Source organism: Mus caroli, chromosome 11, assembly GCF_900094665.2.
Source record: "Mus caroli chromosome 11, CAROLI_EIJ_v1.1, whole genome shotgun sequence".
Lineage (NCBI taxonomy): Eukaryota > Metazoa > Chordata > Mammalia > Rodentia > Muridae > Mus > Mus caroli.
This window is the reverse complement of record NC_034580.1, coordinates 32,784,892-32,810,465: the sequence shown is the minus strand read 5'-3', so window position 1 is coordinate 32,810,465 and position 25,574 is coordinate 32,784,892. Positions and strand designations below refer to the sequence as shown.

The following is a 25,574-nucleotide window of genomic DNA, read 5'->3' as shown; positions in this document are numbered from 1 at the left end:
CTCCGGGAGTCCGCAGGATGCGTAGGCTGGTGATGCTCCCTAGTTCGCAGAACCCCGGGTGCAACCGTGGTGCATCGGGTTTAGCAGAGCAGAGTCCTCGGTGCGTGCAGCTAGGGAACCGGGTCTGCCCGGGACAAACCCAGAACCGAACTGAACTCTATGAGGCCCGGGCTTGGCGCACTCAGTTTCTGCTCTTGGAAACGCCCGGCTGGAAGAGGGGGCGGGGGGGCGGGGTATCTCTGCAGACAAAGGGGTACACGTGCCCCTAGCGCCCCTCTTTACCAGCCAAGAACCCTTTCCGGGGCTTGCTATCCCTTAGATCTAAAGGCACCAACCCAGCCCGGGCCTGTGCGCGCTCTAGGGGCAGGGGATTGGCTCTCACTTCCCACGGAGGGACAGCGCGGGAGGGCGGGCGGCCGTAGAGCGGAGCTCCGCGCCTCTGTGTGCGCGTGTGTGCGCGAGTGTTTGCATGTGTGTTTGTGTGTGTGTGTGTGTGTGTGTGTGTGTGTGTGTGTGTGTGCGCGCGCGCGCTCGCTCGCTCGCTCGCGCGAGTTTATATGTGTGTGCGCGCGTGTGTGTCTGTGCGGCGCGCGGGCGGGCGCGTGTGTGCGCGTGCAGGAGCCACTGGGTGTGCGTTGCGTGTGTTATGGGTTTGATTCCAGAGCAGGTTGCACATTGGTCCTGGGTGGCTCGCAGGCTCAGGTCGTGCTTGGGCGTCCTCCTCCTAATCGTTTCTGAAGTAGCAGTTCCAGCAGCAGCAGCGGCAGCCGCAAGCAGCGGCAGCCGCGGCAGCAGCGGCAGCGGCGCCTCCGCAGCAAAGCCTGAACTGTGCAGAAGCAGCGAGCACCGTTTGGGGAGTCGGGGGGCGGGTAAGAGGGAGGAGGGAGAAAGCCTGGCTAGATCTTTGGGATTATTTTTTCCCCCTTCTTTCCCTCTCTCTCTTTCTGGAGGGTGTGTGTTGTCCCCTCGAAGTGAAGGAATTTTGCTCCAAAGCGAGCTGGGACCGAAGACTCTAGGCTAAGTTCTCTCTCTATGTAGATGGTGTCAGGGAGCGAAGCTACTGACCGAGCTGCTGGTAAATGTTTTTCACTTCTTACTCTTTAATGCTTAAGGCTTTTTCCCCCTTGTTTCTTTTTTTTTTTTTCTTTCTTTCTTTCTTCCCCGTTTCCTTTCTGTTGCTCTTCATTCTGCAATCGCTCCTGAATCGCTGCAGTTCTCTCTCCCTTGCCTTGCGTTTGTGCAGTTTGCAACTTGTTTCATGGTTTTCTGTGTATTTTTTTTTCTCCCTTCATCCTCAGATGAATGCTGGAACATTTAAATTCGGCACTTCGGGAGGTCATCATTAGTTGCATGAGTTTGGGGGCGGGGAGGGGAAGACTGGTAGAGTCGGCTGTTATTTCCCTGCAGAAGGACTTGACGCTTTTCTTTCTAATGTTCATCGCAATTATAGGGATTCTTTTAGGATTCATTTTAACATTGCATTGATGTTTAAGGTTATCGGCTCTCCAGGATTACAAGGCGGTTTGACTCAGTTTTAACAGCGTGACCAATGTCAGTGATTCCAGACCTACTGTACGGTACACGCTGCCTAAAATATTCAAAATTGCAGGAAGAATCCTTGGCATTCCGAAAGAGAATTTCTTTTAAATGCTGTTTTTTGTGTTACATTGCTGTAGATTTGCAGGAAGCAATAGTAGACACGGCTTTTCATGTGGCTTGCAAAGATAATAAACAGATAAGTGGCTCGGTGCATCTTCTACTCTACTGACTGAGCTATGGCTAAATTTACTTAATAATAAATTTAGGGCTTTGAAGAAGCAGGAAGGATGCTGGTATTGTTTTATTCAAAATTGTGAGGCACACAGAGCTTGCTAACCTCAGACCAGCCCTTTCTCAGCTCTTACTTGAAGTGGCATCTTGTCAAATGGGGAGAGGGAGAATAGTTTCTGCTGTACACATGGAATGAAATTATTTAAAATAGCCAACATAATGCATGCAAATTAGACCCTTACTCTTTTCTTTAAAACACCAGAATTCACTCTGTCACCCTGGCTACCAGGATCCATGTTCAACATTATTTTTAATATCACATTTAATAGTTCTTTGATGCAGTCAAATAATTTGAGTCCTTTAGAGGGTTTTGAGTAGTTACGATATTTCATTTGTCTTCCTTGTTCTTCCCCTTAAGTTTTCAGTTCCTGTTCAGTAGAAAAATTGAAGGGTCAATAAGTGAAGGTAAATCAGTCATTTAGAAGGACCGGAGTTTAGGGTTGTAGAATTTCTGCTAAGCCATGGAGACATGAAATGGATCATGGAAAGTGTATGGCAGAAAGGGGGATGGTGCATGTGCACTATCACCCTCAGATGCTCGGGATCTAAGCTCGGGTGGGAGACCCAGGTTAGGGATGCTCCGAGGCCCATGGGCTTTGCCCAGGGAGAATATTATTCTGTCACGAAGACTGCCATTACTGTATGGTAGTCACCTCCAGAGCAGCAGGCTGCCATGGTATGGGAAGCTTGGTTTGCAGTCCTACTGCTAAACTTTGCTTTGATGCAAACTTAACTGGTGTTGTGAGAACTGCAAAAGGCAGGTAGCATATTCAGGAGTGAAAAAAAAAAATGAAACCATTTGTAAATGAAGTCAACTCTTCAGGTTCTGTTTTACATAAGAGAAAAGCTACCTTAAACCATCACACTGATTCACCTGTTCTGTTTCCCCTAGGGTTGACAAAAGCCATTCTCAAAATTCCTGAGATCAGAGCCTTATTTCTGCCTGTGTATGCTTCTAATAAAAAAGAGGCATCTTATTTGGAAAGAGAGTACTTCTTACTCAGGACTCTCTTGAGGTAGCAATATTGCCATTTTAGAATATTTTCATGGGCCCTTAAGTTTACCATTTTGATTAAATTGGAGGAGAACAACACTCCTCTTCCATTCATTTAGGACAGTTTTTGACTGGAGTGTTTGCTTGTATGAGTCATAAAGAAACAAAACTGCATGCACATAGTGAATCCCAGTCCTCTGACCATAAGGTTTCTAAAGGAACCTACTCTCCTCCTCCTGTGACCATTTCCAGGACAGCGTACCCCATGCAGAGCAGCTTCAGTAGTAGTCCACAACACTTCCAGGCATGGTCACTAAGAGATAACTGAGCAAGCTGAAGTCTTCTTTTGATGGGTCCATGGGGCAAAATATGCACACCTTTAAATACACACATCACAATTAGCTTCCATTTCAGCAGCCTCACAACCTCTGAAGCCCATGAGTTTGTTTATTTAGGGAACACGTTTCTTTCCTGCAGAGTTGTTTTTTGTTTTATCTTATTTTGGTTTGTTTCTCCACCCCAACCCTCTGTGCACTTCTAGTTTCCTGGCAACTTCTAGAAGGCTCAGATATTTTTTCTGTTAAACTATTAAACACATCTATGCTTTTGACTCAGTGACAAGCTATGCTACTATTCCACTAGCCGGATTTGCATTACTATAACGTGGTTCTCTATGATAGCATTTCTGTGGCTTCACTGACGTTTGGTTTTGTTTTGTTTTGGGTTTTTGTTGTTGTTGTTGTTGTTGTTTTTATCATTAAGCTTGTCCTTAAATCTTCACTAAGAGCCTTTAACTTCTGCGCCTGATGTTGGTTTCAGGTTAAGGTATCAAAATAGTATCATCATCTTGATGGTAAATTAGGGAGTGCATTCTCCATTGGTCTGCTAGTGACATGTCAGTATGTGCAAAAAGCCTTGCACTTCCTAGAGAAGGTAACATTCTTTTTAAAGAGGGCTGTGTAGAAAGACAAGTGTCTGAGGCTGTGGGTTCACAGACCTTAACAGTTCTGTCTGACTCTATTGTTAGAGTTCCTGTTCCCATCTTTATAAGAATGGAGATTTCTCTGCATGTCCAAAGTGTTGATTCTGCTAGACCTACAGACTGTTTCTTAAAATTGATTGCCATTCTTTTCGTTGTATGAGTGAAAGGATCCTCAATGTACCTGTGTGCTTTAAAGGAGGACCTGCATTGCCCTGCCCATTCCTAGATTTTCCTTTTGACCTGACTGATTTGGAGAGGTGATTTCTGCTGAAATAAAATCAAGGTCATTTCCAAGGGCTTAAAAAAATATCCCTCCCCATCTGAGGGCTAAAAGTTAAACTGATAGTAAGATTTGGAGAGGTAGGACTTACTGTCAAACTCTTTATCTCACACATGGCTATGGACAAAGCATTTTTTTCCCTCATTACTTGGCATGGAGCAACAGTTCTAGTCTTTAATCTGATACTGACTCTTGCTAACCTCGCTGTGTTCTTCACACTCTCCATTCTACACCCAGAAGAAGTGAAAGAGACTTTCAGCCAAAAGATAGCACCTGGATACTTGCATTTTTAAAAGGTATTTTCAGTGAAAAGATAGGTCACAATATTTGATGAAATGAGATAAATTTTGCAATCAAGGAATACTGCAAGTAATGTGTATTTACCCTACCAGTCATTTTAAAGAATTTCTTCTGCTGAGAACAGAAGTATCTGCTCTTTGTGTAGCAGCTTTGCCAAAGTAGCCTTTGTATTTCTGGCGTTTAGTTTGATTTAGAAAAGAAATGGTTACATTGTTTAAGAATGTGTACTATCAGCAACATGTAGTTGTTTTTACTTTCTTGTTCTCTTTTCCGTGCTAAGAAAGACAAAGCAGTTGCTAATGTAATTATTTTAGATACACTGAGAGTTGTCTTGCTGATATTTCCAAAGGCTTCATAAGCTAAAGAAGCCTATAACTCGTTCACTAAAATCCGTTTGTCTCTGCAGAATCCATTCAATATATACCCCACAGTGTGATTCTGAACTTGAAGTGGTACAGGTTTCAAAAATCAGTTCCTCCATAGCAAACCATGAAGAACTCTAAGAAATTGTCCACAAAATGAAGTTCCTTTTGATTTCTTGTTTGTTCGGGTTTTGTTTTGTTTTGTTTTTCCTGAAAGTCTTCCATTGGTCCATCTGCCCTCTGCCCTCGGCATAGAATGACAATCCTTATAGGCAAAAATGAATTGATGGGGTATGCATAGTATTTATGTGCTGTGCTGGCCTGTGAGTGAAAAGAGAGCAGGTGTTTTAACTCTGTAAGTATAATAAAGAGAACCCCAAACAAACCAATGCATGTGATATGTTAAAGTAAAGTCTATTTCTCCGGGTAAAGATTTCTGCCCCCTACCACTCTGACCAATGTGGCCCAGATGGACCAGTCGACTATGTCCCTCATATTACTAACAGCGTGTAGCCCCTGCTAGGATATACATGCATGATAAGTGCTGAACAGCCAAGTCTGTCTTGGAAACTACAGTGCTGTGTGTTTGGGAAGAGAGCTGGTTCCTCTGAGGTGCTCAGGTCCCAGGACTGGCCTGCAGTCTGGAAGGGGCTTGAATCTGCAGATCTACTGACTTGTGGGCTGTGCCCCCTGCTACTCTGTCTTCTCGGAGGTGGCTCTGCCACATATTTTGGGACATAGAATTTGGGAAGTTTTTCTGCTTGCTTGTTCTTATCATTTCAGGAGAACTCAATGTAGATTTGCAACAGTTTATAACTCAGCTTTCAGAAAGTATATGTTATTCCATGAGTATTTTCCTTTTAGTGCTCTATAAGATTAGGCTTGTTTTATAAATAACACTAGACATTTTGCGGTATACATCTCGGTTAGTATGACCTTTGTATTTATAGAAAAGAGAAATTTGTACCCTATCAAGTAATAATGTATTTAGGAATGTGACTCAAAAGAATAAGTCATAAATTAATTTATTTATTTAGATTCCTCAGTCTTTACTTATTAGAAAGTAAGAGTTAAAGCCAGAGTACTAGTCATATGAAAGCGGTAAAGTCGAAACTCAGAGTGGTATATTGATTGTAAATCATTACAGAGGCAGGATTCATTTGGTAGATGCTTATATTTAAATGCTGTTTTTGTTGTTGCTCACAGTTTAGTTGATACCTAAAGTTTTGATCTCTCCTGCCTCCAGGAAAGGAATAGAGTACATGTAGAAGAAGTATACAGGGAAAGGCACATCATTTTGGCAGAGATTAAGCACATCCTATACTATAAAATAATCATTTCAAAAACATAGATGTAAGTATGTTGTATTTGGATCGTTTCTTCGAGCTACATCAAAATTTCAGTATTGAAAACAAGTTAAGTATGGTTTTTAAATGGTTTCCAAGAATGAAACAGTACCACAGAAGCTCTTCTTACCTATGCCTATAGAAATCTGGGTATCAATAACAGCCAAAGCGTGCTTTTTACTACAGACTTTTTGCAACTGGCTTTAAAATATTAACCATGATCATTTTTAAAGCAATGAAAATATCAAAATATCGGGCCATTTGAATATTCACTACACATTTCAGTAGAAATTACTTAGAAATGCAGAAAAACAGTAACTATACTACAGTGCATTTTAGTCTTTATCTTACTTTATTCCTTCATGGTCAGGATTGTGATTCCCACACACAAGCCAGGTCCTGTGCCTCTGCTGGTACAAGCAGTCTGAAGTCAAAAGGATATCTAGGAACTCAAAGGGGAAGAGAAATAGGCGCTTTCTTTACAAAGCAAGATAGTGCTGTGTTCTTTGTGTAGGGTATATTGGAAAAGTTATTTAATTTCCTTTCATTTTTGTATTTGCTTAGGCAGTAATTGTACACAGATATCTGTGCATTCTCTGTCTTCTAGTATGTCCAAGATGTTTCTATTCATGTAGCCTTGTCTTATGTGACACCTCAGACTGGGGACCTTAAGCAGGGCTTGGGACTGTCAGCACTAGCTAAGTAGAAGTTTGAGTGAAGGACAGTGTGAGCTGGGGGCAGAGGGTCTATAAGTGTGAAAAAATGTGTTCTATGATTGGTTACACTTTTCTTATTAGTCATTCCTGCAGTTTTATTTTTATTTTTTGAGTGAAACATCTTGAGAAAGCAAAAACTGCTTCTCTCTATTTTAACCCTATAGATAACATAGTTATTGCAGAGACATTTCACAGTGCTTGGGGGGGGGGTACAATTTGTAGGACCCAGCATCTAATTTTTCTATTTCCTAATCCTGTTTATATATCCCTACACACCATCAGAGCCAGTCAGATGAAACCAATTACTAAGAGGAAAAAAATCAAATTTATTTATTATATTTATTGGATGTGTCTGTTGCTTAATTATCCATTGGCAAATTTACATGTGGCTACAGAGTAGGCAGTGGATGAACGTGGAAGAAAGATCAGTCATCAATCTCCCAACTCCATAAGGTAGCCATGAAAATAAAGAGGGGGCCGGATCAACTTGTCCTCTCTCCTTGTTCTTAGGGTGAGAATCTAAAACCTGAAAGAAAGATATCATTTGAAAATAAAGGTGCGTCTGCGTTGACATAGGGAAATACAGAAAAACTGGAAGATAGGACTTTTCAATGCAATCCACAGCCTTATGAAGTCTCAAATGCTTTAGCTTTTTGGAAACACATGGTAGTTTGGATGTTTAAAGTGGAGATTGGAAATCAGGATCAATTTTCTAGCCAGGCAGATGATGGAGTCCATCCAGGGGAAGGATTATAAGTTGAGGGTCAAAATGAAAGGATCGAGGTAAAATGTGAGGCTGACTAATAAGAGTGAAGGTAAGCTAAGTGAACACTTACCTAGCAGGTGCAAGGCTCTGCATTTGTTCTTCATTTCCAGTTCTGGGATGGGAGAGGCAGAGAGAATAAGGGGAATACTAGACAATGGAAAATAAGATGGTGTGTGTAAGACAGCATTGCTACACTTTAAAAGAGGTTGCTGTAGTTGGCCTTTGGTGGTATGGAAAGATGCAGGCAGGCAGGCAGCTTCTTATTTCTCTTCTGTGTTTTCACTTAAAATTCTTTCTGCAACCAATCCTGGTTATCTCATCTTTTACCCTGTTATTCTCACAGAATGAATCCTGAGTGTCATTTCTCCCTTCATTTTCTAGCCACATGTCATCATAGTTTTGGAAACTTACTAAGGTGGACATTTCTTTTCAATGTAGGAGGAGGCTGAACTGGTCACTCTTTCATGGAGATTTGACAAAGCCAAATTGATAAGAGAAATATTTATATCCTTCTTCCCCTGAAAGGACAGGTACATTGTTATGTCTGGCCCATTCTGACCTTCCAAGGTAGAAACTTCAGGGAAGAAAACACCCCTTTGGAACTTAAAGACACTTGAAAGCTTTCTTCTAGGTCTCACTGAACAAGATTTGGTGTCAGAGGTACACTGTGGATGTCATTTGGAGAAAGAGCTAGCTAAATTGTCATTTGTTGCTAATTTCCATTGGTTTGGGGAAGCTTCTATCAAAGAGGCTATCCCAGCATTGGAGATTAGAATTTCTTTCCTTTTTTCCCCCTGCTCTACATTTTGTCTGCAGAGAAATTAAAATGCCAACATGATTCTTGAGTATTGAAAGGAAGGGTGTGTGATACTTGTAGACTCAGTAAGAGGCATGTTAAAGATTAAGCACAACTCTATAGTTCTTCTAATCTTAATGTTAAACATTATCTTATAGTACCTTTTTTTTTTTCTTGCAGAATAAACATTGCTTGTAGCTGGATTCTCTGCAGAAGCCAAATAGTGAATAGAGATAGAGGCTGAACTCTCGTTCCCACAGCAGCAATTTTTCACTAAGCTATTCCCTAAGGCCAGTCTAGGTATATGAGGGCCACTGCTTCTTTTTATATGATTTGTGTATGTTCCCATAGATTGTGAAGTCTATTTCTGGGCAATTTTCAAGTTAAAATTGTGTTACAGCTACCCGGAAGGTTGTCATTTCTTGGTTTTTCTCTTGTCAGTCAATTCATAAGTGTTATTAAGCCCCCATGGGGTATACACAGAATCACACACAGTTTAGCATGTGTGTGTATGAGGATTACAGCCCTGTGGTCTAGAAGCTTAGGTAAAAGAATATTACGTAGATGCATGTCTATATTTTTAAAATAAGGTTTTTAACCTAAGACGTTCAGAAAAATTTGTCACCATGTTGCTACCCTTTTCTGATTTATTTATTTACCTATTTATCTTGGCACATGTGTACAGTGCACATTTTGCAGCATTTCCTTGCAACTTCCCATGTATTTATTCTGTGAAAAGCATGGCTTTAGGCGAGGTCAGGAATCTAATGTGTCAGCTTTCTTTCTTCTTTATTTCTATTTAAAAAAAATTCAAATATCTAATAACAGGCATGTTTACCTAAAGGGTGAAGCTGGAAGGTGAGTATTAAACGGTGTCTCTGGCTGCACAGGTTAGGTTGTTCTTAACTTCTAGGTTTCAGAATAAGAAGATATCCCAGTGCTGAAGTTTTTCAGGATGTGTGCCTGTTGCCTGGGTGACTTGAATGATTGAGTGAGTGGCTAAATCACTTCCTACCCCAAGCTACCTATTTACATTGCTCATAAGTGATGCATATACTTATTATTTCCCCTAAAAATTAAAAGGGAGACAAAAAAGATAATTTTTGATAATTCCAGGAACTGGAAAAAGGAGAAAATGTTACCTCATTCTTCACATCCCAAGGGTGAGGATTTGTCTCTCAAGGAATTCTTTCCTCAGGGACCATGAAAGGACAGGGTTAATATGCAAGTTCTTGGGTTTTCCTTTCACGAGTTCATGCTCGTAATTTATCTCTTATCAGGCATTTACGGGAAGGGTAATATTCTTGAAAAGCAGGAGGTGAATATCTCAGAAACTAGATGGTAAAGGACCAGTGCCCCGGAGGTGCTGACCCTCTGCACGGCCCCAGGTAATAGCTTCCTGGACTTTGGGCAGTCTGCTCTGACTTTTGATATCCCCTGTCAGCTTCTTGATTAATGCTCATTTTGACTGTGACTTTCACGATGTTCATATCTCATTTCCAGCAAATAGTCGCTAAACCATCCAAATTTCTCTTCCATCTACTCTTCCTTGTCTGTTTGAATTGGAGAAGCAATGGGTGTAAAAGAAAAAAAATATGTAGAGCCTTTGGGGATATGCTCTTCCTTTAAACTTCTGCACTTGGCTCGTGTCTTCTGGGTTGAGAATGCCTGAGGATGTGTGAGATAGTTTATCTGGGGCTGCTGGGGCTCTTCTGCATACAGTTCTTTTTGATAGGAAATATTTTATAAATTCATAGTATTATAAAGTCTTTATTTCTCCACTGTATTATATAATTAACTGAAATATTTTGAATTTCCTTTTAAATTCAGGACCAGGCCATGTTCTCATTGTACAGTAAAGAGGGTAATCTTGGTTTAGTGAAAAGTTTTAAGGCTGTTGAGAATCTCAGGAATTTTGGGTTAGAAAGGTAGCCAGGCTATCTGCTTCTGAAGCTGGATTCAGGTTGCCCAGTAGAAACCCTTCATGTCTCTCACATTAGCTACTCTCTTTGAACTGCCATTGATGCTATGACTAGAAATGTACAGGTTTGCTACAATCTCGTGCAAACAGAAAGTCACTCTACCCTTGTTTCTGGCTTGCTGGTTTTCTTCTCAAAATTCTAGGACAGTGCATTCTCATTTGATTGACGTTGGTCTGTCTTTATGTGGTGCTCATATTCCTTCTATTAGAACTCCAAGACATGGTAGCTAACTCTTTTGTGTTCTGCTCAGTGAGACAACAGCTGACGGTCTATAAGAGATAAACAGAATTTCTTCAATCTGAAAGACTGGAGTCAATAAAACACATAAACAGAAAGCTTCCAATATTTTTTTATTATTCTTTATATTGAGCTATGGAATCTTAGGTGGTGTATAACAAGGACCTCAGCATGTACTTGAAAGATCTATAGCCACATGAAGATATTATTTTTTCCTAAAAAGAATCAGAGGCAATCCCTGATTATAAAAGTATTAGGACCAATGCTTTTGACTTTCAAATACACATAAATCTATAGTATGTAACTTATAAAATTATTTTCTCACCACCAAGAGCCTATTAAAATGCTATTGACTTAAACTCTGTTTCTCTCAAAATTAAATATAATTTACCTACAATTAAACCATCTTTGATCTCTTATAAATATACGAAGTTCACAAAAAGGTAGACAAAAGTTAGACCTCATTCAGAGCATAGGGGAATTATCTGGGAGGCCTGATAATTGCAGTAAACAAATTAGCAATGTGTTTTTTGTGTGAAATATCAGAACTTTATAAATCAGCTTGAAATAAGAGGAATTGTCGCATTTGAAAGGGATAAAGCTACATGTCTTTTTATTTGTAGTTTCAGGTTCTCTGAGGTTTTAAAGCACTGTGCCTCTTACTAAATTACTAGTAAACCCAGTGAGGTACAGGGCCCACACAAGTACTCCATATCACAGAACTTTTGCATCTGAAGGCTCAGCCTTTAATTCTTCAATTCTGAACTAATATATTTATCCTTCCATCACTGTCTCCTAAGGATTTTGAGAATTAATTAGAAACAAAATCACTTTCAGTCCTCGGATGTTACACTCTGCTGAAAAAATATGAGACACTGAAGTGTTATTAATAAAGACAAAGGTTCATCCAATAAAATAATCTGACTGGCTGAATTCTCACATGGTTGGTATTTTCTAATATAAATTACTGTAGGATTAGATAGTTAAATATTGAATATTGTCTCATTTAATGCAGTTCTATGAAATATTAATGATAATGATGATTTTTCCAGTTTGGGGAATATGGAGATAGCTTTTTACTGACGAATAGCCCTGGCCAGTAACATAATACATTTTACAAAATGATAATGAAGATATTCAAATGAAGATGGAAGAGGAAATAAGTGACCAGGAAACTGATGGATTCCATGTAAGACAAAGGTCACAAAAATTTGTTAGTGTTAAGTAGCATGCTCTCTCTCTCTCTCTCTCTGTCCCTCTCTCTCTCTCTCTCTCTCTNCTCTCTCTCTCTCTCTCTCTCTCTCTCTCTCACACACACACACACACACACACACACACACACACACTATTCCTATGCTACTATTGTGACCACTGTGGATAGCTTTGAGAGTTTCTTTAGAAAAAATAAAGAGAACAGATCTACTCTATTAGGCCTTGCACAGGAGTGCCGTTGATGTTGTTTAGCTGGCATGAGGTGTAAAAGTCTGAAAATTGGATTGGGCTTTGAAGGAAGGGAAGCTCTGTAGAGTGTGACAGCTGCAATGGGATTGTGCATGAGGTTAAAAGAAAGCAAAGAGCGGGAAGGGGTGGGGGAGGAAAAAGAGAAGGAGCAGTTGATCAAATGGTCCAGGTGGAGCTCCACAGACAGGCCTGGAATTGCATATTTAACACACAAAGCCAATACTTTTCTATTTTATTTTCTAATTTTCTGTTTAGATATTCTCAATTCTCTGGACTATTATTTCAGATTAGAAAAATCAAATCTGATGAGAAATAGGGTAAGTTACTATTTTTGCAACATTTTTTATCAAGAACAGAGAATGAGACCATTTACCATTGCATCAAATTGCTTTAAATAGAATATTTGTGTTGTTGGGGATTTTTTTTTTTGTGCCCCCTCCTCTTCCAGGGGAAACTTCAGTGTTTTATGAGATGATTTTATTTAAAATTGTAGCTATCCTTGTTTCATACCTAGTAATTTAACAGTTGAAAAGCTCATTTTTTGTTCTTTGTAGATAATGTATGTGTGGTGATTGAAAGCATTCCTAAAAAAAGTGTTTTGGGGTTGCATTCTTTTAGCACAAACTTACTCCTTGATAAAGGAGCTGGCTATAATTTTCAGAAATCACTGTTTCTTTTTCTTTAGTTGTTGGGTAATTGCTCTTTGTATACACTGTGGAAATGTTCATATAGACCAGGGACAAAGCCTAGCAGATGCACTTGCAATTATCTGGAATTTAAGTAAATTTTGCATCTGATACACACAAAGCAAATGCTTTGTCCAAGCAGGCTCAGATACTGCCATGTGGATTGCTGGGAACACAATGAGGAGATTTTTAATGGAAAACAAATGGAACTATTAGTAAGTCTTTTTTTACTTGAAAAGGCATCAGCTTTAGGCATAGCCTCCAACTCATTCATATTCATAGTTGGGTCTACTCTAAATATGACCTTTAAAACTGGAAAAAAAACTTTAAATATTTAAATTAAATGTGTATATATGTATATGATATGTCATATATATGTGATATTTATTATCAAAGAATAATCAGATTGCTTTGTGAAGAAATGGTGAAATAAATATTTGTTCCATATTTTAATATTATATTTTGACTATTTAAGAGAACATTGAAATATTATGACTTTAATAACGTAAAAAGGGAGTTCATATTCTAAATAAATCATCACATAGATAAAAGATAATTACAATGCTATTTTAACAATCTCAATTCACAAGGAAAACATAAGAAGGAATGGATAATAGGTCCAAATTCTACTTCTTATTGTAAACAAAATCAATCTAGGCAGAGAGCAGTTCTGTGCAAAATCCTCACTTGCCAATTTTGTTTTAGATTAATCCTTCCACTGTCTAGTTTGTGTTGTTGTCTGACTTACATAAGTGAGATCTTTGAAGTTTTAATCCTTTTCTCTGTGTTTACTGTTAGAAAACAGTGAATCCAAGGAACTACTGGATTCTCTTAAACGCTTTAGGTCTTTAGGGGACTTTCAGCGACTTTTACTTTCCACGAGAAGGTTATTGATAATTGATCCCAAAGACTTTTTTATTTCTTTGTCAGAGGTGCGCCATGTGTTTTCTGGCTTTCAAATGAGGAGCCTTTCAATTGCACCTCAAGCCTCCCTCCCTGCTCTCTTCAGCACTGGAAGGGGACTTGAAAACAAAGGATGGTCTCTAATTTTTGTAAGAATCCAGAGCTTCCAGGGGTTCTGAGGCTTGAGTCATTGTTTAGAAAGACAAGAAAATTTGAGAAGAAATTTTGAAGGAGAGGGAGAGCCTGACAGAAGTATTTTAGGCTCCAAATTAGAACAAGACAGATGTGCCATGCCCAGAATACCATAGCTCTGCAAACATGCCCCCACCTGAGGTACTCTCCAGACAGAATGGCTTTATCTAAATACTTTTCACTAAATTTCCAAAGTGTCAGAACTTCCACAGCTGTAGCTTGCTGCATAACTTGGTATAGTGTATATATTTCCCTAGTGTCATTTATGGTCCCCTATGTCTCCTTCCCCTCCCCCATTCCAACATCTAGTTCACCATCTACCACAGGCTATCTTTGGATTTGGAGAAGAACCAGGTACTTTCCTTGGTATTTAAGAAACTTGCTATTTTGAAATTCCCTGAGAGAGCTGTGGGCATTTTTATTTCAGTGTCTCCAAGCATCTCTTTTTCTTTTTCTGAAGGAGAAACTGCTTATATAATACCCAGGAGCAGACCCTTGGGAATTGCTAAGCTATTTGATGGATGTTCTGCAGGAAGAGAAATGCAGAAGCTCCTGTGTCCTGTGTGGCCTCCCACGGGGGTCTCAATTGGAGATATTTACACAATAGCAGATTCTCAGAAGGATAAATATATACAAGTCCCTCTTTCCAGTTGGGAGGAACCAGTAGGAAACAGCACCTAGGAAGACAAGAGCCCACTAATAGCTCAGCCCCACAGAGCTTCTAGAAGGAACAGCTCCAGAGCCAGACCCCAACTGTCAGTAGAGCCTGCCAGGGAGACAGATGCTGCCGTTGGAAGACACTATTTTTCAGTTAGATATTTTGTTCTTGTAGATGGCCAACCATGACTCATGGGGGGGAGGGGGACCGGAGAGAGACTGAGAATGGGGAGAACGGAAGAGTAAATTCATCTTTCTCTTAAGCCCTCTTTAGGATTTAGCCATGGTTATAAATGTCAAGCCAGGGAACTTGGCCGGAACCAGAAGAGTTGAGAAGACAGGTACAGAGCTGCGAGCCTATGCCAGGTGATAACAGTGTCCCATTTAACCTGATGATAAAATGATTGACACATTTTGCTAAGAATATCTGTAAAATAGGAATTCAGGACTTTCCCAATGATCCAGGCTCAGGAAGTATGTGTCTAAGGACAGAAGGGGCAAGAGTCATCTCTCTATGAGGATGGTGTGTCCTCTTTCTTGTTTCTATGCCTCTGTGAATTTATGTGTGACACTTGTATATCAAGGATGACTTCTGTTTCCTCTGTTTACTTTCCTGTCTCCTGTACAAATATGTGCATGTGCATGTGTGTGTATATGTGTGAGAGAAACATATACATGTATTTTAAACTTTAATGCCTTGTCTCCAGGAGAATGGGTTGTTGCTGTAACTTACAATATCAGCTTCCAGCTGCATTTTTCATTCACTTCCACATCTAAATCTGCAGCTACATTGATTAGATAAAAATTGACTAGATAAAAGTAGAATCTCTGATGTTGGACAGGTAGTGAAATAGAATTTTTGTAACTTGTATCTCGTGCCAGATTGTAGGCTTCCTTAATATCTTAAGGAAGGGGCTAATTGCATAGGTTATTTCTTGACTTCCTTTATTTTTCTTAAAAGCAGGAGGCCCTTATTTCTTTTCTAAATAAATACATTTTGACACAATTTCTCTGATTCCTGATGTTGGGGGAAAGGGGACTGAGAACTTTAGGCTGTTTCCAAACTGAGTTATTTTATAAACCTCCTTCGTAGATCTCAGGCCTGGAATTAGATATGTCTGAGTACCTGCCGGCAGCTCCTAATGCCAAACTCTTGACGTGACATTTTTCTGATAGAGTTCCAGAAGTGGTCCTTTTAGATCTGCATGTCTCCATAAGTTGACATGGCAGCTAGCCAGAAGGTATGTGTTTGTGGGGAAAGCAGGCGTCTATTCTCCCTGCACACATACACAATGAGTGATTTGAAGGGTACTCCAAGTACTGCAAACCACAGCTGTGGAGCTAATTTAGAGAGAGTAATTCACAATTGACTTTTGCATGAGCTGGCTAGCCTTCTTGAGCCACCATACTTGTCTGGCCAGTGTAGAGCTGTTTGAGATGAAGCTCTCCACTCTAAGGTTTGCGTGTCTTTCACTGTGTCTCATGTCAAGTCAAGTGCTAAGAGACTGGCTGTCAATTTGTAGCAAAACCCTGAAGAACTTGAATCTTGAAACTCTTGGTCATATTGATCCTACAGGGAAGGTACTTGCATTTATTCTGAGGCTTATCAAAATGATGATGCTCCTGTTTTTTAAAAAGTCATTTAACTGCTTCAGACACTTACTTGTGAATAGACAAAAAAGATAGACGAGTCTCATTCAACTGCCAGTGGTTCAGTTCCCTTGTCTTGCACAGATACGGTTTGTGTTAGATAAACTTATGTTTCATGAACTCAATATGTTGTCCTTTTCCTTTGAGGACATGAAAAAGAGTGTCTTATAACACACACACACACACACACACACACACACACCCCACATTTATCTCTCTCTCTCTCTCTCTATGTAGATATATATATGTATATTTATCTCACATATAATATGTATATGTGTATATATATGTGTATATATATACCATATACATACACACAGAGAGAAATGTGGTACATGTGTATGTGTGTGTGTGTAAAATATATATGTATATATATATGTGTATATATATATATATATATATATATGTATATATATATATATATATATGTATCTGTGTGTAGTGGGGACTGTATGGTGTGTGACTGATTTAAATTGGTGTTCTTGATTTCATGATATATTCTGTAAGTTTATTGTTTCATTCTCTATTTCACAAATGAGGAAATCACTTCCCTCTGAGGTGGGAAGTTGTGATCCAATGAATAGGCTTTGGATTGGATTTTGAAAATTCTGTTCTTCTTCCTACTTTGCAGTTTCAAAGATAATCATGTCTTAGAAAATAGGATCCCATCAATTACAATTAGTTCAATTCTGGAGTTGGTGTCTCAATGTTTTATATTTTAGTTTAGCATAAAGGTCACCCTGTGTGCCAGAATTGACCTTATATCTATTTTTATATGATTATGAATAATTTTTTAGAAAATAGCTTCAAATAGTTGAAAATAATCAAAATAATATTCCATGACACTTGATAATTGTGTTAAAACATTCTTTGTCTACAAATAAAGTATGATTATATTTCATACATGCTCATTCAAGTATTATTTTACTAGGACATTGGGGATGTATATGAGTTCAGAAAATAAAGTATGAATTGGGCATTGACAGAAAAGCTTTGCTACCATTCATCAAATGTATGACTTGTGGTTCAAAGGCAATGTGACAAATCCTCCTCATTCTGTATTTTAAGATGCTATTGTGTTTGACTTGCCTTTTGGTGTTAAACTTGATGTAGGAGAGGGTATATAAAGCAGAGAGAGATTGTTTACTTGGGTGAAATGTTGCTGCTCCTCAAGTTGGCTCTTTTATAGAACAGATGTTATCCTCTGAGTTAGGAAGGAGACAGGTACAAAGAAGGTGGCTTTGGTTGTGACTTGAACTATCCGTTATTTCTTTGATATATGTGTGCAAGCTGAACTACCTCCCTCTACCTTTCTGAAAATATACATATAACTTCTGAAATTATACATATACACATTGTTACTTGTGAATTATTTGTCATTCATTCTGAATTTCCAAGGTATATATTGGTAATTTTAGTCTCCATTCATAAGTCATTCATGCTAATCCTTAGTCCCCATATTCTGGGTACATCTTTCCCAGAGGGAAAACACTTGACTTATAGTTGATCCAGAAGCAAGCATGGTATCAGTACAATGCATGTGGCTGGGGAAAATGAGAATGTGTTCTGCAATTTCACTTAGCACTAAGATGCAAAGATAACCAAAATCCTTTTAGTATGAATATATGACAGGTATCAACAAGAACCAATGATATGTTTTGGACTAACATTTTAAGGATTTTATAAGTACTCTCTCCTGTACTTCTTAGCAGGAGTATGTACTGGCTTTCTATTATGGCAAGAAACACATGAGACAAACCAGTTAAATACATGATAAGTTCAATTTAGCTCATGGTTGGGGATGTTTATTCCTTGGTTATTCAGCCTATTGCCTCTAGGCTTGTGTTTAAACATCATAGTCAATAGTATAATCTTGAAGAAGCTCTCATTTCATAGCTAGAATCAAAAGCTAAGCATAAAAGGAAAGCAGAGTCTTATTGCCCTCGCTGAGGTCATTGCCCAGAGTAAATGGAACCTTCCATCAGGCTGGGAAATATGTCTTCACCTTATGTGAGCTTGAGGTACACCTATCTAAACCATTGAAGAATACAAGGAAGTTATTTCTTAACCTCATACTTTATAAGAGGTAAAATAAAGGAAATATATTTCATATTATTGATCTGAATATTTAAGTGATCAAGTAGAGAATAGATTCCAGAAATGTGTCAATAACATCTTCTTCTGACCACTCTTCCATGGGTCCCACAGAAACATATACAGTATATTTATCTGTACAACATGCTACTGATAAGGAAGGAGTGGGTACCCATTATTTTTAACTAGAATGTATAAAACGGATTCCAAAGCTATACTATATATCATATGCAAATGAGCCAGAGAGCCAGGAACACCAATGAATCTGTGAGAGTGAAAAGAACTCTGTTTATCATTCTGGATATTTCTGTGGTCAGGCATCACATTGCTATTTCTTTCAAGCCTGTTCACCATGGTTGGGAGTCTATAGTTTAGGAAGCCCTGGACCCATAGGTAAAAGCAAATGAAAAGACAAGGAGGAAGAATGCAAGGTCAGTGGGTAAGAGGGCTAAAACTAAATTATCTACTTAGACATTGATTTGTTCAAAAACTATTGAGTGAGTGGAGTTCAGCAGGAGCAAGAAGGGATCCTCGGACCAGATCATGACATTCCTGTTGTCCATGAGGAGGAATTTTTAAATTTTACTTTCATCATAGAAAAAAATGACTGAAAGATTTTAAACTAATACTAATAAAATGGGTTTTTTAAGCTACTCACTTTCCTTTAAGTCTACATTATAGTTCCTTGAGCCTAACTTTAAAAGAACATCTATCACACTTCTAGCTACTATAATCAACGTGTAGGAAATGTGGAAAAGGAAGTTTGATGAGATGGCACAGCGGCATGTAACTGGAGCAATGCTGTCTTTGCAAGTTCTGCAAGACTAAGTACCTGGTTTTCCAACAAAGGTAAAAGAAAAAAATAGGTCTAAGTGTTAAATGTCTATCATACACATTTAAATTTTTATCAGTATTCTTAAACTAATTCATTAATTTATAAGAAGTAAATAAAAATTGGAAAACTAAAGAAATATGACACAGATTAAGAAGTAAGATTAAGAAGTCAATGTTTTGAAATCAGCATGGGCAATCTTCTCAAAAGTAGAATCCTCTATTTTAAAGAATCCATGTCAAAGCTTTGGGGATGAAATATATAGTTTGCTGCTTTGCTTCAAAGTCAAATGAGAAGCAAGGAGATGAGATTATAGAGAAGACAGATCTGGTCATGTTGAAAGTGCTTAACGACATATGAAATATTCATAATGCCATCTCATTGCTGATGTTATATTCACTATATTGAAGATTGTTCTCTCTCTGTCGCTGTCTCTCTCTGTCTCTCTGTCTCTCTGTCTCTCTCTCTCTCTCTGTGTATGTGTGTGTTTGTATGTGTGTGTTAGTAGTTTCCTTAATGTTAAATTAAAAATACCTATTACACTGAGAATTTAGGGTAAGGTATCGAGAGTATAGGAGATAATGGACTCATGGATTTCCAGAGGAGAGTTGGCAAGGTTGAAGGGAAATGATTAGCAATACTGGGTTATATATGAGGGCTATGTATAAAAAGCCTATTGTTTTATTATGGTTGTTTGTTTCATGTATGTGTGTGTGTGTGTGTGTGCCTATGTGTATGTGCATGCATAGAATGGTACTCATACAGAGGCCAGAGAACAGCATTTAGATGCTACTTCTCTTCTATCATGTGGGTCCAGTGATCAAACACAGGCAATCAACATTGGTAGCAAGTATCTTTACCCACTTACCCACCTTACCAGTCCCATGGGAGACAATTGTTAAGTGAATGCCATAGCTCTTGCTGATACATTAGATAGAAAAAGTGAACTGGGTAGAAAGCAAGAATGACTTCTGGGGTTGTGGCTCAATCACTAAATAAGTAGTGATTCCATTTCTTGAGAAGAAACAGCCATGAGACGGCAAGGTCAGAACCACACTTACAAATTCAGAGCATCTGCTACAGGCAGATTATCTGAGGCAGGATTATAGCAGATGTGCAATGGAGGCAGAGAGTCTGTGATACATGACCAGTGCATATATGGAAAGAGGTAGTGAGCATGTTGATATAAGTTTTCAAAGTGAAGGAGACTGGGAATATCACAAGTTTCAGTGGGGAGGAATCAGGAAGGAAAATATGCAATGTACAGAGGTTGTACAGAGCCTGTGGTAGGTGACAGGCTGTGGGACAGGACGAGAGAGACTTCAGTTTTGAGTGTGGAGCTTAAAGATGAGACATGTATAAGTCCTTATTTGGAGTATGGACAAAATTCTCAACTGAAGTTCTAAAATGATAAAGAACAGGGCTAGAGGTGGAACACTGAGCAATATCCACACTTACAGCACAGGCTTAGGAAAGTGGGGTAGGGTTGGAGAGAGTTCTGAGGTCATACTGATTTATACTCTGCTGATGTACATATATGGTTTGGCCGTCAGGACACCATTGAATTGTAGCAAGAACCATTCTTTGGAAGGTGCAGCCTGTTTGGAGTAATTCATTCCAAACATGGTAAGAAAGAGGCTACATCATTTGGGTAAGGACCGTCTAGGTATTAGGCAGGTTGTAAAGAAAAACATTTTACTAAATATATACTTTTTTTTATTTATTAGGAAGATCCTTCTCCCACAGTTAATGTTCAGCAATTCTATTTTTATTTGCTCTCTCCATCCTAGTGTTTGCTAGAAGCTTTATGTTAGAAGCCACACATTAGAATTTGAAACGGAGGCTGTATTTAAGAGAACTCTGTGGCTAGACCCTTACAATGCAAAACTCATCTCTAACTTTGACGTCTTTCCTGTATGTTTGTTGCTGAAAGGAAAACTTGACAAGACAGTCATCGGTAAAGTATTCTGTGTGAAGAAAATAATAGATGTTTGGATCTCAATACAGTCTCGCTCTTTGAGGATATCAAAATTGTTCTGATCTGACGTTTTTAGTGAGGAACGGAGCAATAAAAGGGAGTAAACATATCTGAAAACTCTAAAGCAATGCTTTTTCACACAGTTATCCCAGGAGCTTATGCAGAGCTTAATTTGAAGAATAACTAAATGGTAGAATGTGTGATTGCCCATCAGATAAGTGCTTTTTTGATCTACTAGTTCTATTCACAGATATCTGCTTCCAAAATTTGATTAGGTGATTTGAAACAATTTTGAAATTCATTATGAAACTTCTCTTTGCACAAGACTCTTTTGAAGGCAGGCAAGTCACTGTGGGCTTTTGTTTGTTTGTTTGTTTGTTTATTAATTTTGGTTGCTTTTTAATGTATTTTTAAAAATCTCCTGTAATTCCTGTTTTTCTGGTACTAAGTCATAGTTTGTTCACTTAGCCAGTATGTTAGCTTATTTGTGAGCTTATTAATTATTGACAGATTGCATTTTTTGTTCTGTAGAAATTTAGAGATAGCAAAATAAGCTATTGTAAAAGATACCTCCATAACTATAGAAATAGCATAATTCTTCCCACCCTTGATTTGATGAGAGACCCTTAAGCCTTACTGTTATAATGGTACACTTTTAATGGAAAGCTTTCTGATACTTCTTGTATTTGTGGGTGAGCCTTGAAAAAAATTACTGATGCTGAATAAAGAAAAAGTAATTGTGTCTTAATGCTCAATACCATGGGTTACTCTCATTTCTTAGCTCTGATGGAGATAAAAATATTGTTCTCAAGACATTCATATATCATGTTCTTATTCTTAGTAATAGCGACACTGATCTTTGCTGTTGATTTCTTTGTGCACCAGGAAGGTCAAGACCTGTGCTCCTGAAGGAGGTTTGATGTCAGCTGTGAGCATCTGCCACTAGACTCCATTGTGTATCAAGAGCATTGCCAAGGACTTACCCAAATAGAATTTTTTTTTTAAATTGACAAAAACCAGGTTAATAGTTCTTTACTTTTATATAGTCTCTGGCCAAGAGAATTAATCAAATTCTAGGCCTTTCTGAAGCTAGTTGCACAATCCTTCCTGTCACATCTGATTGTGGACGTTGCTTTCTCTGTTACCATAAGAACAGTCCATTGGATCAAAGAAATACTATCTATCATCACATCTGTGGTGATGGCTGTTTTAAACCAAAAGCACATAGGACAAGCTTGTTGATAACTGGACATAAATAGCCCTTTTCATACTCGGTATTTTCTGTAGACAAATCTCTCAAGAGTCTCCAAAGGCTGGTTTTACCTTGCTTTCTCCTGCTCTTGCCTTTATGTATTCAGTGAGTCACTTACAAAAGGAGTTACTTGGTTGAGTTGATTTAATTCATATCATATAAAAATTCCTTTTGCACTTATATCAAATTGATTCTATTATTCACAATAATACTCTACCCTTCTTGTAACAGTAAAATGACAAGGGCTATTTTTGGACAGTCTCTAGTTCATGTGAAAAAGAACTAGTAAAAATGGTCTTTTTCAGAAAAAATATCACTAGAGAAACATAGCCATTTCAAAATTCTAAATTACTTAGGAGAACACTTAGTATAAAAAAAGAAGTTTGGGTCTGAAGAAGCGAAGAAACGTGAACAACAACAACAACAAAACTACAAAGCTTACACTCATCCAAATAAAACAAATCATGTGGTATTAGATACACTGTTCATTTTTTTTTTTTAATTTGAAGTAGAAAATTCACACTATATTGTAAAATCTTATCTGAGTAAATACAGAGATGCTGATGAGTTCTGGCACTCTGAAGTAAAACATTCAAAGCATTCAAAATCTGTTAGTTATCAATAATATGAGTGTCTTATTATGTCAGATAGTATTGGCATTCCCACGGAGTAAGAGATCACTATAAATGATGCCCCTCTTTATTTAATGTCCCTGTACATAAAATATATTTCAATACAATGGACATATTCAAAATTCTTTGTTTGGTGACCCCCTTCTCCCACAATATATCCTCTAGGACTCATTTGAAAATCTGCTTTGAAGTTAATTTCATGAAGATTTCTCTCATTTCTATTCTTGCTGAATTATTGTTAACCTAAAAGGAAAATACCTGAAAAACTCCACTCTTCAAAACGTACCATTTATTTCATCTTTTGTTTAAATTGGTTTACTTTAAACCATGCAAGTGATACCAAGTCCTTCAAGTCGCTAATAAATTAAACAGACGTGATAAAATCTCACTGTGAATTAATATAGGACACAGCAGAATTGCTGCTTAATAATCCAGGTGTCTTCACCCAAGAACACTTATTAAGATACCTATCACCTCATTAAAACGTCCCTACCAATAAAAACCTCTTCTTGAGTGTTCTTTCCCTTTCAAACTATAATTTGAATAATTGGGGGAAGGGTATTTCCATTATGCAAATGATTCCTGGTACTCCAGTCAGAGTTGCTTAATTGTCAGTGAATAGGTCAGTTTGTATTTCCTCATTAATATTTGAAGTTTTTGTAGAAACCACTTCATAGCACAAGTGACAAGCTTCTATCTTGTAGCATTAGCTTAATTTATTGTGACCTGGAGATCAGGCTTGCTTGCAACTCTTGGGTGTTTGTGTCAGTGACAGTCATCACTTACCTCCCATTGGTAGAGTGGAAATTTAAATTTTGTATCTTAAAATTGGAAGAGCAGTTGAAGGTGTGTATAACTTCAGGGAAAGACAGTTGATAAATCTTCATCTGTCATATTTCTGGAAACAGACACATTGAGTAACTATTGAATGCTCACACTGATGATCTTGGAAGAGAAACTCCTTGTTCAGAAAAATGTAAAACGCTTCACACACACACATGAACTTGATCAGATGGTTCATTATTCACATGGACTGTGTCTAATGAGCATTTTAGCTCCTTATAAACACACTCAACTTCTAGGCCCTCTTGTTTTCAGATTATCTGCAACACAGTGTTAATCCCAACCATGGTTTGGAGTCAATTCCTTTGCTCAGGAATTGTAATTCATTTTTAATATTAGCCTTAGGGGTGGAAACATGATTAGAAATGCAGAATAATGCCTTCATTCAAAACCAATTAAAACAACTTCTGGATTTTCCAACACAATGGATAATTCACAGCACTGTGCTTGTCCCTCACAATAGATCAAGTTTGATGCATTGGAAGATGATTTAAAGCTTAGTCACGGAAGTATTTCTCAAGAAAGCATTTGATTTCTGGTTTTTTCCCCCTTCTTTTTGCTTTTTGAGAATGTGCTTGTTTTTATGTCATAAGAAGAAATACAAACCTACATTATATTTTTGGCAAAATGCAGGTATTGTTTTTGGGTCTGATTTATTATAAATGCAGTGTTTTATTTGAACCATACCATATCTGCTTTAAGCTAACCATTCATTACCCTTCAGTAAGCCTCGTTTTATAGTATAGACAGAAACTGTCCCACAGAAAAATTATGTACCTGCGGCAGTGTTAAGTAATCTGTTAGTTTCATTTCATATGTGGTCGGGCAGTTGAAAGAAAGCTAGTGAAAAATGCAATCTACAATAATACTAGGTAGATTTACTGGCTTACTCTTCAGGCATCTTTATGGATTAAAACTAAAGAAGGGAAATGGGTTCACTGAGTTAGTGCATGGTGTGTGGCTTATCCTTTTGGAACATGTGGGCTTGTTAGTGATGAAAGAAAATGTGATATATTGAAAGATTTTTTAATGGCTGTTGGGTTTACCATGTGTGCATTTTAGGTCATGTGCTGAGCCCTGTTTGAAAGGCTTTCCATTGTTGAACGTCAAAGAAGAGGTTTTTTCTCAGCTGTGCAATGGCTTGGGCAGAAGAAGGTGGGGAAGGAAGCCTGTCAGATGTACATAGAAAGAATTCTCTCGAACTGTGTTAGTCACCTAGAGTTCACCTTTGACCTGAGTTTTCTTTGCAGCTCTTTCTTTAAGATGGTTGGAATACCAAGTCAGCATAAATAAATGAAAGAGTGAATAAATAAATAAATGAGTGAATTCAGTGAATAAATAAATCAATTCTAAAGGTCAAGAAAATGTCGGCAAAGCAAGTCATTAAGAAAAAATAAATCAAGGGGCATTTTTTTTTAACACAACCAAGGGCCTAATAAGGATGTTTTAATAATTATTATTCTTTTAGAAATCAGAGCCTTTTTATTACCTTACTGTCCCCAAGGCAATGCAGCAATACAAGATGGGGACTACAGGGTCTTCCTTCTTCTCTGTCCCCCAGTATTCCTGACCGTCATGTACAGGAGATTCCTGGAATGCTCAGAGTGGCACCTTGAGGATAGGCAGTGTCAGGGATGTAGAGAAGCCATCAGCTTTCCCCCTTCAACCTGGGTACCAAATTCTTGCATTTCACTAGTCTGCCAGTAAAGGGAATGCTGGCCTTGGATGGAGACCTATCAGAACAGACTTTAGAGGATCAGCTAAGTTTTAAACATAATAATGGGTTATGGTTGTTTTACCATC

General features: G+C 38.3%; 1 long non-coding RNA gene across 1 annotated transcript in view; it reads left to right on the top strand.

The window, feature by feature from the left end:
• The first annotated feature begins 659 nt into the window (after positions 1–659).
• Positions 660–25,574, top strand: part of LOC115032400 — a 287,830-nt gene continuing 262,915 nt past the window's right edge. The window contains exon 1 of the long non-coding RNA XR_003838074.1: positions 660–1,075. This is a non-coding gene — a long non-coding RNA (uncharacterized LOC115032400). The remainder of the gene's footprint in view (positions 1,076–25,574) is intronic.